Below are 17,476 nucleotides of genomic sequence, written 5' to 3'. Positions count from 1 at the left end.
TGTCTGTGGCCTTCCCTCTGTAGATCCCAGAGTATTTTAGTCCAGAATAATCCCCACCATCTGCTGTCTCATCTACTACGTTTTAGCCGTCAGTATCTTTCCTTCTATCTGCCACTGTCGTTTGTTTCTTACTGCATTTCCTCGTGTTGTTTTCTCTGTATTTTTCTGCGATCCCTCCCAGCTGGACGTCTTTTATTGTAATTCTCGTCTTCCTCTGCCACTCAGCCTTGCAATCTTGATCATCTTTGATCTCTTTACACCACTCAACTTCTTTGCTCTTTCTTTCCCATAGGTGTTTTTTTTTTCATCCTCATTACTTCTCCACCGTGACTTCCTTGTGCTTCCTTTGCTTTTCATCTGTCTTGTCTTAAGTGTCTCTATACACTCCTGTGTTCCTCCTTTCACACATACCCATGCCATACCCAGCTCCTGTAGAGCAACCAACAAAATTATACAGACAGATGCATTCTCACCAGGTTTGTACTGCTGAGGTATCTTTAAACCTCCATATCTGATGAATCAAACTGATTTTCACAATAAAACACACATTGTATTATTTGACCCTATTATAAACACTGTGAGCTAAACTTAAAGAGTTGAGAGCTAAGAGAAAATGACTCATGATCAAACTCCTAACTGTAAAAAAAATATTTTGCTTGCTCAGAAAATCAAATTTGAAATGTGTAATGCTCCCATTTGCCTTTACAGGCATCACTAAGGTGCTGGGGGAAAGACATTTGATGCTCGTCTGATCTTCTGCACTTATTATATGGCAAATAGGACATGACTACTGCAGAAATCCTCACATGTATACAACTGTATCCCTTCTCTTCTGTGCTGTCTTATTTTCAGACTGATACTAGAAGTGAGGCTGAGCTTTTTGTCAAATTAATTCAGCCAGGAACATGACGACAACGCTTCACTTTGCGAAGAGACACATGTATTTGTGACGCTGATGATCTCTACAGAAAGAACTTCAGTATGCTATAAAATCCAGGGCACAGTACACAGTTTACTCTCCTTGACAGAGCCACATGTACTGTATGTGTCCCTGTGTGGCTGACGACAGCAGCAATGACATCAGCACCTCTGTGACATGGTTGTCATCCATGTACAGGACATCTCCCTACCAGCACACAGCTGGATTAACAATGACTGAATGGATTATTGAGTGTGTGTGTGCGTGTGTGTGTGCATTCGTTTGTGTGACAGTGAGAGAGTTTGACAGAGTCAGAATGATAAAACGCGGCTGTGACTCCTGTGTCAAGTGGGTATTTGATAAAGCCGGATACCTTAAACAGATACTGATAATACCCTGAGATCATCATATTTTGGCAAAAATGCTAATGACATCACAAAACCATGCGCTCCAAATGTACATGTCAGCTCACGCTACCTATGAACATACAGTATAGCCCCACCGTTCTGAGCAGATAATATGCTCTGCATCTGACCCAAATCCATTAGGATAGGAGTCACAACCTCATCCAACCTCTCCTATTCCTTAATTTCCTCCTCCTACGCTTCCTCCTCTCTCAGTTGTTTCCAAATATCAGGAACTCAATGTGGGACATTTCTTCTGCAAGATTTACTGAAATAACCAGTGACCAGTGATATTATGATGTTCACAGTCCTGTTGGCGTCCCGGGGTACTGACAACCGTATCAGTACTTTTTACTACCTTGTATTAAAACAACTAAATCGGGCAGTTGCCGAATGATTAAAGCACCACATAACCTCAAAGTTCATAGTTTGATCTCTAGGAGATCTTTGTTGCATGGTATCTCTCTCTCTTGCTCTCTCTCTCTCTCTCTACCCTCGTTTTACTTATATTTCTGGTCTCTCCACATGGTCAGCGGCACAATTATAAAAGTAAATGGCACAAAAAAGAAAACAAATAAACTGCAGCTTAAGACTTTTCAATTGATTTGCTCAAAACAAAGATTACTTGATGGTAATGATGATACTTCTTAATATTTTGTCTTGTGTAGCTGAAGCTTGTAAACTATGCGCGTGTGCATATGTGTGTGTGTGACATTAGTGTAATTGCCAGCTGGGCCATTTATGCCAAACTACATGCTTCTGCTGCCGTGATGTCTTTCTTCTGTAGCTCTTTCATCGTCACTGCCACAATGTGTTTCTTGGATTACTGTATCTGAACATCACGTAGCACTCTATGAATGTCAGTGAAGAATATAAGGCCTGCAATCTGCTTGACTATTCAAAATGCTCCTAATTGAAATGCTGAAAAGGCAGCTCCGGCTAATCAGCTTAGACACGTAGTCCACAGTTGATGGATAATAAAGAGGATCTTAAAGCTGAAGTGTCTACTACCACCCCTGTAGTAAAAGTTCCCATAATATGATCAGAGCACAATGGAAGGATGAGGAAGTAAAGAGACAGGGAACTTCAGTCTGGGATAAGCACTTTAAAAGCAAGAGAATGAAGATTTGGCTCCCACTTTTTGTAACCCAAAAAGGGTTAAAACATGAAAGACATCACATGAATTTCAAGAGCATGTTTAATATATAACTACTTGTTACACGTTTTTGCGCTTACAACAAAGTGCCTCACAATGAATGCCTTCCAGGACAGACTCTCCTAAAGTGTCTTCTGTTATCCCAGTATTTAAATGACATTGCATCTTCTCTTTCTGTATGATGAGAGGCTCTTCACGGCAACTTTGAATGTAGGATATGAGAATGGGATCAGTTTTACTGCATAACAGCAACAACTGTTTAAAAAGACTATTGATTTCTGAATAACTTGGGAAAGCAGCAGAAGATGTGAACCCCTGTTATTATATGGAGTGTGGTATGAATAATGAGACAGGTAACCTCCCATAATTTAAAACTGTCTATGGCATATCTACTGGATACTGGTATTAAAAGGGGGTGGCTTTTGATATGTTTTTATATTCTCTAGTCTATGATTGTGTAAAAGTTATGGTTTCTAAATACTAACAGCTTTATCCTGAGCAACCCAGGCTGCTTTAGAATACTGGACCTTGTTTATGACATGAGGTATCCTGGGAAGTCTGTGCTGCATTGAGCACAGTTAACATCACAGTGCTTTAAGATGTACTGGTGAGGGGATAGAGTTTCTCTGGACTGTCACTTTTACTTTCTCATACTCTTTCTGACCCTTCAGTCTCCCTCCTAAATGCACATACATACTGTACACATACACACAGTCTATAGCTGCTGTTTACAAGACAGACAAAGGTCAGCGTTGTGAAGAGTGGAAGAATGAGAGTTGAAGAATGAGTGGAATGGCACAGGACATACGAGCAGCGTCCTACCAGAGGGCTTCTAACACAGTGTCACACGAAATCTTACAGTAGAGTCATCAGCGACCTTCACTCATCTTTCCTCGTGGTAAATTTGTTATTTTTTAATTTTATAGAATGCGTTTTATAATCCTGCTGAAGGTGAGGGTTGAAACAAACACCACTTGGAATTAACAGTGCATGCCACGTAGTTATTGAGGGGCCTCTGAGGGATCAGATGTTTAATTTAAATGAACCTCTCCTTGAACTCACTGTCCTCAAAGCCGGCACAAGATTCTTTACACATGCTTATTATACTAGGTGTTTTGTTTGTCTTTTAAATTCTGAAATGTTATGTGGAAAATCTTGTTCTGTCTTTCACAAAAATCCCTGTCGCCAGCCAAGAAACATACTGGCACAGAACCTGCTATACCCAATGTGGACAGAGTTGGGCTAGCTGTTCTTCCTGTTTCTGTTTAGGATATCTTAACTGATTACTGATGATAGATGCCATTTCGATAAGCACAGATCCTTTCTCATCTGGACTTTGGTGGCTTGAAAAATCAGCATGAGGAACAAAGTGAGATCTCCTCATCTAACAAGTACAAAATGTGATAAAATGTCAATTTTATGTAAACTGTCAAAGCCTAAGTTGAAGGAGTTGGATGCAGTTGTTCACAGTATGGAGCTTTTCCAGTCCGCTCTCCTTTAGGTGAATGCACCCATACTAAGCCCAGCCATTACACACATCATTAATGTGTCATTCACAACAGGCACCTTGCCCACCACATTTAAACAGGCTTGGGTTACCCCACTGCTTAAGAAGTCCATACCGCCTTTAAACACTCACTTGTGGAGAATTATAGATCATTTCTGGCCAGAGAGCCATGAAAGTGGAGTCTTCAACAAAATCACAGATTTTCTGATGTGATTTATCTCATGGTATTTTAAAAATCAAACATCTAAATCTCCATGATTACTTCACTTGTAAGTTACTTTGGATAGAAGCATGTGTTAACTGGCTAAATGAAATTCCAACATTTCCACATGGGTTTAACAGAACTGGAAACATTTTTATTCTAATCTGTTCTATGATGTGCCAGGATCATAAATATGTTATCCCAGCCTCCAGCTAGTGATCGGACTACTTTCTCTCTACATGTGTAAGGTGGGCAGATGTCAGCCACAGGAGCGGAAGACAAAGGACACAGCTAAGTCCCGCTGCTCATTACTGTCAAGAATGCTATCATTAATCATTACACCTTTAAGTATCTGAGACCTGCAGGATATACACTGTGAGTTGGGTACAAAGGGTAGAGGCAATTTGGTATGGACTTACCATTATATAGGCCATGACAAAGTGACAACAGCCATGTGTTTGTCCTTAACAAGGTCAGTGACTGAGTTGCTTTTATTTTACTTTTGGATGGAACATGGTTGGTTGGTGCAGTTCCTCTTTGCACTGTAGATCTAAGATTTGAATTATCTGGGTCTAACAAAGATGTTTTTTAGGGTGTCGTATTTTCATTACACGATATCTTTTTAGTACCTCTCTCACTGTGTTTGAGATGAGGCAGACACTGACGCTCAGGCAGTGGTTACCGTCAGGTGGCTGATTTAGAAAGTGTTGTGTCAGAGTAATAAGAGAGAGGAAACTCCTGATACATATCAGACTGCCCGCCTGTGTGACTGACGACTAACTCTGCACTCAGTTGCCTGAATGGAACAAGTGTTCATAGTAGTAAGTTAATTAAATTAAAAATGTGTGTGGAAAAGGAGGAGAGTAAGAGTGCTTTATGAGGACAGACAACAGATGGACTAGCAAATATGGTCAGTTTGGAAGGGTAGTGCTGGGATAGGGGAGTTAAAAGTTTGTGACTGATAGAGAGAGGAAGGCGATGAGTGGGGGGAGGGAGGGAAGAGGAGGAGCAGCTGTCCTTGGATATCTGTCTTCGAGGGCTCAAGACATCTTTTAAGTTTGCCCACCTTGGCATTTGGGCACCAAGATAATTCCAAGGAGATGAAAACAGTGTCCTGAGATGGACGGTGACATGGGTTAATAGTGTTTTCAATCACATCTTCAAAGGTCACATTTATGTTCCGTGAATGGATGAAGGGTTGTTTTGGAATCTATGGTTTTATTTTAAAAAAGTTTAAATTGTAATGTAAAGTTTTGAAACAGCTAAGATTATTTTCGCCTTGCTTTTTAAATTAGATTGCAGAATGACATAGTCTCATACTGTATATGCTGAGGTAGTTTCATCGTCCCACGAGACCTATTAAAAATCTATTATTGCATAATTTCAGAAACACAAAGGTGACCAGAGGAAATGGGTCGGTCTTCCTATTGATTGACCTTTTGCATACAGAAAGATTTTCTTGTGTGCCAGAAGAAGCTCCCTTGAGGAAGCAGAGCAAAATGATCCATAATCCAACCACTGTGGAGTGAGTGTCATAATTACAGGAGATACAGTGAGGAATTGGATTTCATGTGTAACGATTCCTGCTTAGTCTCTGTTGTATTTTGGGCAGGCAGGCAGACCACACTGTAACCGCAGTATGTTAACCTAATAGCGTCAATGAGACATGTGGAAAAGAGCTATGGTCCATCCATCCTGTCCTGACTAGTGCTTTGGTTGCTCATCCTTTCCACTTTCCATATGTCTCCTTATGCTCTGTCATACATTACATGCTTGCACAGCTCGTCACCCCATTGTTTATGTGACTGTTTGCTTTGCGGTATGATTTGGCCCATGCAATAGCGTTCATGCATTATGCAAAAATAAAAAATATTGCACTTTTCATTGTAGGAGAAAAACTCTCATCTCTCATCTGTTATTCTGTGAAAATTAAAGAACAGAAATGCACTTTCTCACCTCCGTCTGATGGATTACAAGGCTTCTCAGTTAGCGCTACACAACAGCACGTTTGGACATAATCTTTGTTGCTTCTGTTACGGATTTCTTACAGGTTTGGAGAGATGGCATGTTTTTAGTATCACTATCAAAGGCAGGTTTATTGATGAATTATTCTGTTTTAAATCAAGCAACACTCCCTTCTTGAATATCAGTGAATAAATGAATTTTGAGGTAAGGTCTTTTTTTTTATGTTGCACATTCGCTTGCATGGCATATCTGAACTCATCTTCTTGAAGAAGTCATTACTCAGCATGGCAGCTATCTTGTTTCTCATTTTTTTGGTGACGGGCACTGAATATATTTTATTTACACCTCTGTGAATTATTCAGAGGAAGTGTTTCTAGATGGAGCTAGCTAGCTAACTGTCTACCGTGTATGAATGGTTGAGTTATTCTAATGATCCTCCTCTCTCTTCTGTATGTATTAGTGCGTGCCTGCAAGCTTTTGCAGAGCTACTCATCACAGACTTTCTGATGAGTAGTTATGAGCGTGAGGATTCTCCCTCAGCAAAAAGTTGCTGCTTTTGTTGGGACTTTCGCGAAAGGGGCGAGAGCCGGCCTCCCGAATCTCTTGCTAATGTTCTCGATTCAACTCCCCAGGTGTTTGCGTGGGGTTTCTCTGCTGTGCGCTTCGTGTGATTGCAGAGCAATCCCTCCCTGTCTCTCTTTCATCTTCCCCATGCTTCACCCTGGTTCATTCTACCACCGGTAGCTCACATTTTTCCATGTCTCCATCCTCCTCTCCCTCAATCTCTTTGCCACTTTTTGTCTACTCCACTCTTTTCTGCTTTGAAGTGACCAGAAGTGTATGTGTGTTGTGTTTGCTTTTTGATTTTTTGGCTATACATTGTGAGGACCAGTTTGTGATTTAGACCAAGGAAGTTGGGGAAGATGTTTGATTTTGGTTGATCCTCACTGATTAGAATTAGGTAAGAAGTACCCTAGGACGTTAAGGTAAGAGGTTAGGGAGCGCATTCTGTCAGTAAGTGTCCTCATAAGGATTGAAATATGAAACTGTAAGTGTGTGCTTGTGAACAAGGCATATTTGTCTCTAGCCGATCTCTCTGCCAGGGAATCCAGCCTGTCAGAGCTGACACGATGTTCAAACAATATCCACAGTAGAAATCCCTGACTGCAGGCAGCACTGGTGATGCAGGTTGGGAAGAAATACAATTTTTGCAGAGTAGGACGAGATTCAGCGGAAATCTTTTGAAACTAAAGTGTTAGATGTATAGTTTGACTCTTTTTTCGACGTTCTCTTTGTACTTGTAGTTCAGAGAGTTCAACTGTTCGGTTTGGACTTTGGCCAATTGCAACTGGGTCTCTAAAAACAGCAGTCATCAGTCGCTCGGTGCGGGCTCCCTCCTTCTCCTCCCAATACGCACATACACATGCTCTCTCCCTCCTTATTCTCCTCTCTCCAGGCCTCCAAGATTCCCTCCTTACTTTCTCTGATCTTCCGAACATCAATCCCTCATTCCTCAAAGCAAAAACGAGGGGAAGGGAGATGACAAAAATGAGATGACAGATTATCTGCTATATATAGAGCCAGTCTTATACTGCTTCCCTTATTCATCTTTTCCCCCGTGCCCCCAAGACATTGGATACACCTTTGGTTGTGACTGGTGATGCAAATAGATCCTCTCCCTCATCACAGTGCTCTCCAAATTCAATGACTAGAGTTACATATTTTTATAAATTGCACCAGGCCTTTTTGGTGAAGAGGGGAGGGCGAGCACTGTCCCCTGGCATAAATGAATCTGAATGCATGTTTGGTATAGTTAGTGACCATAGACTCACAGTAAAATGCACATCTACCTCCTGCGAGAGACAGATTACCATGCTCCACAGTAGTTTCCTCCATTCGTTTGTCTGCTAAGTGTTCCTACATTATAGACTGTGTCACAGTGCAGATTTATGCTCTCTTGACTCTGAGCATCAATGTTGTAAAGTATGGATTAGAACCACATTGAAAGGTCACAGATAATCTCACTGTCTTGCTTTTTTTCTGTCATCATGACTCTGCTGTGCTCTCTCTTTGCCACCTCACTTTGTTTCTTTCTACTGTAAATCATAAACTTTTCTATCTTTTTTCTTACTGCTATCACATTATTATAGCCACATGTTCTGACATATGCTAGTAGGTAAGCTTGACACAGTGTTTTTCAAGTGTGACAACCTTTATTATTTTGGGTTTCCTTATAGAGATGCTTCGAAAATATACCTATTTACTTGCATGTCTTGCATTGCATTGCTTTTTGTTACCTCACATGAATGTTTGACCTCGACTGCATGTGCGCTGTTGTTTGAAGTTTGTAATGCATTTCCAAACCAGGTTTGCGATCTGATCTTGACTGAGCTAAACTTAGTTAAATGTTATTATATCACAAATGACCACCACTGCTTTTCTTCAAAAGGAAAACATAAATCCTACTGAACATGTTTTTAAAGTACATCATAAAAATAGATTTTATGACTAATAAGAGCTCCATAAAACGGTAGTATTGCACAACCACACATACTGTATACATGTTTTCATTTTCATGTATTTTATTTTCTTTTTGTTTACAATGACAACAGTGTGAGAAACTGCAATAGTTTGACTCCCATAGTGACTTGTTAAAATAAAAGTGTAATAGCATTAAGTACTATTTGGCGAACTAGGTATATAAAAAAAGAAATTGGCTTGAGTTTAAACACAGACCAACAAACAAATGGGTTTGTTTACTTCCTTCACCCAGAGGCTTTAGTACGCTGCTTTAAATATAAAATCTTTGTTTTTCTGAATACCAAAGGCATATAAGAGCTGTCATTTATACAGATATACACAATCCTCAGTGCTTATTTATTCATTCAAAATATTGCTCTCTCCTCTTTGCACTCAGTCTCCTCCTCTTACACTTTAATCTTCTGTCTTTCTCATCACCATATCATCAGCATATTGCTGTGTTGTTTTCCTCTGTCGCTGAAGTATCACTCTTACTTCACATCGCCTTTACGTACTTTAATCTTCACTAGAAAGATGGAAGAAGAAAGAATGAGAGAGTGAAACAAAGGGATAGTTGGTGCTACCCTCTGGGGATAAAATCTGTTATTGTTTATATTAACATCAAACCAACAGCAAGGCCCCAGTCTACACCAGTCAATCCCTCTTCCTTTGACTACAGACATTAATATAGATTCTACATTTCCACTTGGATTTTCCCCTCTTCTACTCCTCACATCTCTCAACAGTAGCATATAATTTTTTTTATTCTTTTTTTATATTAAATGCTGAAATATGTGCCAGTGAGGGCAGGGAGAGACAAATTGGAAGCATGAAACTATTCCTTTTCATGCTGAGAGGAGAAGGAAAGCTCTGTTAGCCTAGCTGACATTCCACTTAATTTGATTCATTACTGCGTGGTGATGCTATTGTCGCCACATGCAGGGAACTGGGCCAGTTGTAGAGCTTTGAAATATCCTGACGGGGGACAGTACAACCAGCACACTATGATAAAATATGAGTGGATATAAGTCCAACTGGTGTAGCTATTTCCCTGGCTGCAGCCTGAACTGCAAATTGCCTATGCCATATATCTGTGTGCCAGTTGTGAGAGCAAATTGTGAAAACACAATTCTTAGAAGAGATCCAGAAGACAGTCCAGTCAGATTCAAGGTCCATAGGGTTCATAAAAGTTCAACTCAATCAAATGTGGATTTCTATTAGTTATATTCTGGTTTAGTGAAATTGGAGTGCTACAATCCAACCTCTATAAATAAATGTGTATGTGAGATTAAAATGAAGAAACATGTCATCCAGTGACACAGAGGAATATGATATGCAGGGCCTTGAATACACACGATACAAATATCATACAATATGAGATCATTTCAATGATGAATTTACTTTTCATTGGATTTCTTGAAAGTAAGAAAACTGAGATTTTCTGTTGTTGTTCTGTTGTGCACATTTTGAATGTTACGGTTAAATAATAATAAATAAATACACTTTTGGAACCATAATCAAAAACTTTCCAGTTTGCATTTCAGAAAATATGTTCACTGGGAGATGACAGAGCGGAGCAACAATATGTGGCTGTGATATCACTGACATATGAATGGACTCAGATGGAGAGCAAAGCACAATCTGTCTGTGTGACTTGCTGTTGTATGACTCATACAGTATGCATACAGTACAGACTGGTCACTGAGCAGTTTTGTTCACTTCAAGTTGATCACTCAAACTGTTCTAGATCAAAACATAATAATGCAAACTTATGTTTTTGAATATGATCTTATTATATTATTAGAATTTTGCACGTTGAGTTGTTAGATTTAAAGGAAACACTCTTAAAATTAGACTACTATGTTGTGTTCAGATTGATATTTTTATAGACTGAAAGCAGGAAATTGAACATCTTCCCACTGTTACTGTAAATGTCCAAGAGACACATGCTGTTTTGTATGCTGTGTAGCGCTCGGGTTATTCAGTGAGCTGCAGGGAGCGGCTCCTTACTGGGAGCCACGCATCACAGGGGTTCACACAGCCAATGTATGATTTTATTCATATAAAATCAACATGGTGTGAATTCTATTACGTCAGTAAACAAGAACCTCCTGCTCCTGGCTCTCTTGTGATATGAGCAAATTCATGCATTTAAATGATTGATCATTTGTAACCTAGAGGGTGTAAAATACAAATGCTTTGGTGCAAAATTACTCTCTGCATGTGATATGACATCAGGAATCATTATTTCTTTTATCACATCCATGGCTCTTTGTTCCCTGATCCTTACTGACAAATGTCTTAAGGAGAACAATAAAGAATAGGACTTCTTTTGTTCAGACCAAGCCTTTTTTTCACTATCAACATCTGTCAGACCTCGTTTTTTGTCACCAATGCTTCATTAATGAGACAGCAGGCTGCAGTTTTCAGCTGACAAACTGTACTGCGAATCCTAGAGGGCATTAAAACAAAGATGCCTTTCGGTTTACCCACTGTACAAAATTGGAAATTTCGCTTTATTATCTGCAATGCCTGTACAGTACTACACATTTGTAATGGTAAACACCAGTGGATTTTATGGATTTTCTTTTTGTTTTCTGTCAAAAGGATGCTGTGCTGTCTACCTCTTCTCCATGCATTCTCATTTTTATACACAGGAGTGTAGAGTGGAAAAGAAAATAATTAAAAGAAGGATCTGTCCAAGTTCTCTTGGTGGATCTAAAGCCTAGTGGATGCCAGAGGAAGATCATTTTGATTGGCATGCAGAGACCACGTTCATTCATCATACTTTGCCTTCCTACGCCGCCACAAGTGATTTTAAACCTAGCTATCCACCACTTCATCTCCCAAACCCCTGCTTTCCTCAGCTATAAATCATCATCTCGCCAAAGGCCCCTGGGTGCAGACCAAGGTGACACTCCACCCTGCTACCAACATCACTGGAGGTGGGAAGTAGAAAGAGACCAAGTAACGATGGAAGGAGGGAAAAGGGAGGAAAGGGCATTGAGTTGATAACATGGAGGCAAGTGAGAAAGTGTGATCTAACTACTCAGTTGTCACAGCAGGAGGGAAATGTTTGATGTAAACTCTATTAGTGTTTGGCATGTCGAGACACAACTCAGACTAGAGAGTTGATCCTGGCTGGAAAAAGGCACACAGAAACCATACCACTCAGAAAAGGTGCAGTTGCTAGGCAGCGTACAAGAGGGTATGAGTGAAAACTGGTGTAACAATATAAAATATGTGTCCTTTACCTGCTGGGGGCATGATTTCTACGCTCTGTCTGGTCCTTGACGGAACAGTTTGGTTTGTAGGAATATTTCCCATCAACCCAAAGTCGGGAAAATACATTTTTATTGTACGTGTCTGTGGGCACTTTAACCTCACATGTTGAACAATGAATAGCCTACATTAGCTCATCTAATGGTCGCCTATAACATTAACTATCAGCTCATTTCATTACAGACTGTGAAAGATCTCCAGGAAACGAATGATTGTTTAAATATCTACAATGTTGATTTATATAAAGGAGCTATAATAAATAAAGTCGATTTTCATAAAGGAACTCAACTTATAATGAAGTTGAGATTGAAAATGAAATTGGACTCTGAGTTACCCTGAACCACTTTTAACTGAAGGAATAGTTTGACATTTTGAGCAATAGGTTTATTCATTTCCTATCCAGGAGGTACACGGGGAGATTGATGCCACTCTCATGACTGTATGTTAAAAATGAAACTAGAGCCAGCAGATCATCATCACAGCATGAATACTGAAAACAGTGGCACACAAACTATGGTCTTCTGGTTCTGTCCAAAATCAAATTTAAAAAGAGATAACAACAATTTGAGATGGTTTCCGTTTCCCACCTAGGCTAGTTGCTTCTGGATTCAACTGTTCTTCCCTTTTAATTCAAATTGGTGTCATAGCAAATCTAAGTCTATCTTATGTAATAACACTTTATACTGTATAATGCAACCTCAGCATGTTGTTGGATATACATTTATACATGCGTAGAGGTGTATAGAAATATTGCATTTTAGTAATTCGATAGAGAAGAAAAACAATGGTTTCATAGAGAACGGCGTAGGTGGTGTGTTTGTGTGCAAAACCAACTGTACAGTATCTGCTCTTGTCCAGTGTGATGAGCGCATCAGTTATACAGGAGGCCTGTGGGTTTAGTTGTGATCCAGTAGAGCGTGGAGAGTGCATTGCATGTGTTTATGATCTGTCCTTTGCTGTAAATTGTCTTCTATTAGATAAATAAACCAATTTGGTTTTATACTGTTCCTTCACAAGGGACATTTTGTTTTCCACTACATGCACATCACAATCACTTGAGAGGAGAAGCTTTTTTTATCTATTTTCCTGTAACAATACCGATGATTTATACTCCCTTCATTAATCAGCACTCAAAATGTAATGAGCTCATCCAAGTGGGAGCAGAAGGTTATGATAGCAGCTTAACAGGGAGCTGGCTCACTTAACCTGGAATGCACTGGGTCTTATTTCATGCAAGATGGTATAGATAGAAAATCAAATTTCATTTAATTAATCAATAGCTGTAGTTTAATGACCCATGTGTATTGGAGGAGAGAAACCAATGTTACTGCTGTCACTGCACTCGGCACAGTAAGACTGCACATTAATGCTCGTGTCACTTTGTCTCGATCAAATACAAATGGAGCTTTGAACACATTCCATATTTGTCACTTCTCCACTGAAACGAAGCAGGGAGACTGGATGTTATGGTACGAGATTGACCCAGCCGACTCAGCGGGGAAAGTTCAATAACTTTATGAAAGAAGCAGAGGAGGGTGATGCCAGCCATTTATCAGCCCTCAGTGGTAATGAGGCTGCCCTCGTGCAGTGTTATGAGACAAGCACAGCAGGAGGGCGCAGAGGAAGGCTATACGGGTTTTTCCTCCTTCATATACAGCACTAATGGCATGTGGATTTTGCATGGTGGAGGGGGCTCAACTATGTTGTAACCATAGTATTTTTTTCGCATGTGATTGCTCTACTAGAGGAGAGCAGCATATTTTCTTCTTACTTGCTTTGAAATCACACAAAATATTAGCAATTGAGTAAAAATACTGTTGGTTGATGCATTTATCGATTGTATGTTGCCACAGCAAATAAAAATAACGAACCCCCTATATTAATATATAGAGATGGGGAACATATAGAGGTGGTATTATTTATTAAATAATTCTGACTGTTCACTTTAGATGTATATACTGTGCCACCCAATTTTATATTTTATATATTACACTACATGAATTAAGTCCTTTAACCTTACCAGGTCAATTTCTAAATTTGAACCAGTGCAACGATTTTCTCCTTCAGGAGGTAATTAAAGTACCTCCACTGAGAGAGATCAACTGCAGAACCTCTCTGGTTCTAATGCAAATTATTTTATGCTGATTGTTTTTTTTTTTTTCATGAAAGAAGAAAGGAATCACAGAGAGAGACCCACTGCTCCTGCCTTCTCCCTGAAGCTTTGCTGTGACACAGACTAATGCAGACACACAGACGGCATGTGAGCAGTGATTTCCTGATGTCAGCTACAGATGGCCCGTGCCACGCCAGATTAATGATGATATTGGGAAGGAAAAAATATAATCCACGCGGAGTCTGACACAAAATTCGGAGTAAATTTTGTCATTGCTGCAAAACTTTGTTCAACTTCATGCATATGTGTGACATGAATGAGCGTCTGCCGAATTCCGTGGGTGTCATTGTGGTTTTCCAGTTGGATCCCTGTGCTATGTGTTTGAAGTGTTTGAAGACAACAAGAGAGACACAGCTGAGGACAGAGAGGCAGATGGATGGATGGATGGATGGATTGATGGGTGGATAGGGGAAGAGATGAATATGGATGGATGTTTTTGTCAGTGCCAGCTCGGCATCAGCTCATGCACTAGTTTCTCCTCACACATCACTTCACAGGGGTGGAGAAATTAAGACCAAACTCTCCTCTGCCCCCCACAATAACTAAAATGGCTTTTGTTAGTAAGATAAAAACAGTACTAATATAATCATGTGTGAAGAATCACAGACTTCTCTGTTCATGCTTGCTCACTCAGAGAACTCAGATACATAAAGAGAGCTATGCTGTGGTGTCAGTAGGCTACCCAACACACACATCACTCCAGTACATGCACACACTTTGCTCAAGGCGGTTCTTCTGCTTGGATTGCAGTGCTTTTCCTCTTGTTGACTAAATGGCTCTCTGGTTCATACCATGATCGCAACACTTAACTGTCCCTCCAATCAGATTTAGCATTTGAGGAGCATTATCTGTTGTTAACCTGTGAAACCACAACAGTTTGGACAAATAGAAAGAGTTCACACATAAAGCCAAATTTTCAGAAATATGACACGCCCACATCTACACGCACACACACACAGAGTGGATGATGGTCATCTTATCTACTGTAGCTTTTTGAGTTTGACAGATTCGATCGTCACACTCATCCCTCACTTGATCACACCTGCTGTACAACGGTTTCAGTTTTATTCCAGCTAAACTAATAAACAATATATTTTTTTTAGTAATATTTAAGAGGAGCCCTGGTGATAAAGCTTATTACTTTCCTCAGTAGCCGAGTCTGCATCTTGGGGGTTATATTGAATATTCTTGGGTTTATATTGAATCTATATATCCTGAGCACAATGTTGCAGACTCTGCAATACCCAGTGGTCGAATTAGAAGTTTGCACTTTAAGCTGAGAGCTGTCATCGCGTTGTATGTGCTCGGTGCTAGTCCCACAGCTATTTGCTATTTGCAGCCCATCCCTTGCTGGCCCAGCAACACAACAGATATCATTTGTGAATTCTGCTTTCAACTCGTCTTCAGTGGAGATTCTTGTTTTTGGGGTGAAATATCATGTGTTAAATTAATAAAAGAAGCCAAAATGTAGTGTCAATTATTATAAAGTCATAACGTACCTACTTCAAAGGGTAGACCTCACATGTCAAAGTTAAGTGAAATAGGTTAAGAGAATTGTTACAGTGGTTGTGTTGGTTCATTTTTTAAATTCTTTTTTGACTGAAGCCTGGAGGAAGAAGCACTTGGTTCAAACTAATGCAATGCATTTATGTGTTTGTGGACGCACAGTTGACTCTGAGCTGCTTGTCTTGAGTAATTGGTTAACTAATCAGGCATGACCGTAATAGAATTTTAAATGTGGCAGAGGTTGTTTTGAGAATATTTTTGACCTGTTCTCCATAATTATACCAATAAAACTAGGAGCAAGAAATAGGCTGGAATCTGTGGGGTGAAAAAATGTGTGACTGAATTTTATTAGAATTATTTTAAAATCCTGTACTTAAAATTGGTCTAGGAAAATCCTCTGCCTTATTACTTTACATGTATGTCCAGCTGACAGAGGCCTGGCCTCCTCCTAACCACCCCTCAGGCTGACTTTAGATGAGGTTCTACTCCACTGTATTTTATCCTGTTCTGTGGACAGTGTCGCTTTACAGGTTGTGGCCTAACCCAGCTGTTCTCTAGCTCTGCTGTAGTGTCTGTATGTACAGACACGACCAGGCCTGCCTTCTGCTGTGCAGTGTGATGTTGAGCCTGTAGTGGGTCATTTGGTCCATCGATCTGCTCACATCACACCTGACTTGCTCTCTCTGCATCACATACCACCCACTGAGTCTCTATCACGGCAGTAGACGATATACCGTATTTCAGTATACAGTATACAGTACTTCATACTCTCTTTACCTTCTTTTTTGTCCCCTTTTGTGCCCATTAGTGCCGAGGTTTACATTCTTTTGTATACAATTCATAAACACGGTTGGCACCGGCCCCGGACCCACAAAGCTTTGTAATGAACCCAGGATGTTACCTACACTTATGTCTAAATGAAAACTGCATCCAACAACACCCACAAAACAACCCATACCTCTGGTGTTTTGACACCTGTCGATCGATGACCAGCGTGCACCTTTTCTCATGCTGAATCTATCCACCACCATCTGTAAATGAAACCATAAAAAAATGAAGTGATGCTGCTTGTTTATAGAATATTATTTCAACTTCAAATGACAAAGTCTACATGTGAAATTCTGCCTAAACTCAAGCAGCCATATTAACACAGTCCAATCCAAGTTATTAATCAGGCTGGTCAGGTAAATAACTTTTTATTTACCTGACCTTTTAAATACTGGTTTAGTGGTTTTGTTCTATATAACTGTTGAAGGGCGTTTATGATATGCGGTGGTGCTGGAGTTGCATGATTCAGTTCCCTTAGCAATGAAAGGCTAGTTGCTGGAAAGTTGAAGCTGGATGTGTAGAATAATGCTGCAGTAGATCACATTCTGTTAAATGTGGTGCCCTGAAGGGTGTTTACGGGCACCGATAAAGACTGGGATGCTGGCAGTATCTCGGATATATTACCGTTTAGTTTTGTTTGTTTGATTTAATGTTTATGTTTCAGCCCACCCTACACTTACATGAAGAGGTGGTAGATTTTCTGGTGCCCAGTAACATAATTTACCCTTAATAACTCAGAATAGATTGATGATTGATATCATTGTGGAAAAAGCAGGCGGTGCTCTACCGTTGGTTCAGCGACCAAGGTTCATTTGCAGGAGTGACTAATAACATTTTCACATACACACACACACACACACACACACTTATGGTCACATGAAATACTGAGGGGATCTCTGTTCACTCAGCGTGTTTGCGCAGAACAGGGGTTTCTTTGTTTAGATACATTCTGTGCTATGTTCTACTGCTTTTTGTGGCTGTAGTTATATGACAGAAATTAAGAAGTTTGGTTGG

At 40.0% G+C, this 17,476-nt stretch overlaps 1 protein-coding gene across 1 annotated transcript in view; it reads left to right on the top strand.

Annotated features, from left to right (window-relative positions):
• Positions 1 to 17,476, top strand: part of igsf11 (immunoglobulin superfamily member 11) — a 77,319-nt gene that overhangs the window by 22,438 nt on the left and 37,405 nt on the right. The window lies entirely within an intron of this gene.

Source organism: Anabas testudineus, chromosome 13, assembly GCF_900324465.2.
Source record: "Anabas testudineus chromosome 13, fAnaTes1.2, whole genome shotgun sequence".
NCBI lineage: Eukaryota > Metazoa > Chordata > Actinopteri > Anabantiformes > Anabantidae > Anabas > Anabas testudineus.
This window is presented reverse-complemented; position numbering and strand designations above follow the sequence as displayed.